Genomic DNA, 395 nt, shown 5'->3' on the forward strand with positions numbered 1-395 from the left:
TTATCCAACCCAAGTTCTCGTGTAACCTCGCCTCCCGTGAGGTATCATCTTCGAGCGAGATATGTGATGTCGCAGTGAGACGAACGCATTTCCACTAGTTGCAACCAGGGGGTGGCCCGCCAGGGCTCCAGGGCTCCGATATCGCAATTTCAAGGCAAATCTAAAGCCCCAAAATGTCCTCAACGTTCCTCTGAAATCCCCTATATTTTTACCGGGAGCGGTAATCCATAATAGGTCGGATAAAAGCGTCGAGATCGACGTCCTAACGCCTAAAGATCATGATGGCTGGTGGACGCAAAAGTTCACGAGAAGAGTGTGTTGTTTTATGTTTTCATCAGAGGGGAGCCCTTCGTCGTCTGTTGCCGCATGTGGCATCCGCTGCGAGCGTTCACAAT

This window comes from Frankliniella occidentalis, unplaced genomic scaffold (assembly GCF_000697945.3).
Source record: "Frankliniella occidentalis isolate FOCC.00 unplaced genomic scaffold, Focc_3.1 Scaffold3654, whole genome shotgun sequence".
In the NCBI taxonomy this organism is placed as follows: Eukaryota; Metazoa; Arthropoda; class Insecta; order Thysanoptera; family Thripidae; genus Frankliniella; species Frankliniella occidentalis.